Source organism: Fukomys damarensis, unplaced genomic scaffold (assembly GCF_012274545.1).
Source record: "Fukomys damarensis isolate Sample0158 unplaced genomic scaffold, DMR_v1.0_HiC HiC_scaffold_17, whole genome shotgun sequence".
NCBI lineage: Eukaryota > Metazoa > Chordata > Mammalia > Rodentia > Bathyergidae > Fukomys > Fukomys damarensis.
This window is the reverse complement of record NW_022900929.1, coordinates 19257530-19258461: the sequence shown is the minus strand read 5'-3', so window position 1 is coordinate 19258461 and position 932 is coordinate 19257530. Positions and strand designations below refer to the sequence as shown.

Here is a 932-nt window from a genome sequence, read left to right as displayed (position 1 = left end):
TTTTTTTTTTTTTTTTTTTTTTTCGGTACTGAGGATTGAACCCAGGGCTTCACACTGAGCTACCTCCCCAGCCCATTTTTATTTCTGTTTATTTTGAAAAATAGCAGAAACAATTTTGTTAGTAGATGTCTGTGATCCGTGATGAATGGTCACCGTGGGAAATAGGTGTGGATACGTTCAGCACCTGGAGCCTCTTTACTTCCCTTCCTCTTGTCCCCAGAACGTCCCATCTCTACAAAGTCTGGCCTCCTGTTTCCTGTCGTCGGCCATTTGCTTTGATCTTTAGTTACACTTTGGGCTTTTCATTTAAGAGAAGTCATGCAATCTTTAGCCTTCTGTGTCTGACTCATTTTACTTAACGTTATAGTCTCAAGATCCACCCACTGTCCCACAAATGACCCGTTTGCCCTTCTTTATGGCAGAGAAGTACTCTTTGGTGTGTAAACACCACATTTTCTTTATCCATTCATCTGCTGACTTAGAGGCTGCTTCCAGGATTCAGCCGTTAGGAGTTGCACTGCTGTAAACGAGGATTTCTATGGTTCCATGTAACATGACGTCCTTCACTTTTGGGGACGTAGAGGGAGCAGCTGAGTTGAATGGAACTCCTAGTTTTAAGTTTTTGGAGGAATCTGCATACTCAGTTCCGTAGTGGTTATAGTGGTTTATTTTCCTTCCAGCAATGTAGAAGGGGGAAAAATGTGGGAGAGTTCTTTTTTCCTATCTCGACTACATTTTAGTTTAGTTTTGCTTTTTTTAAGAAATTATTTTTTTTGGTTTTTGGTTTGTTTGGTTTTTGAGACAGGGTCTAGCTATGTAGTTGAGACTGACCTGGAACTCACTATGTAGCTCAGGCTGGTCTTGAACTCACAGTGATTCTCCTGCCTCAGCCTCCAGAGTGCTGGGATTACAGGTGTGCGCCACCACACCCG

General features: G+C 42.5%; 1 protein-coding gene across 4 annotated transcripts in view; it reads left to right on the top strand.

Annotated features, from left to right (window-relative positions):
• The window catches only part of LOC104858714 (general transcription factor II-I repeat domain-containing protein 2B), a 34243-nt gene that overhangs the window by 5116 nt on the left and 28195 nt on the right, over positions 1-932 (top strand). The window lies entirely within an intron of this gene.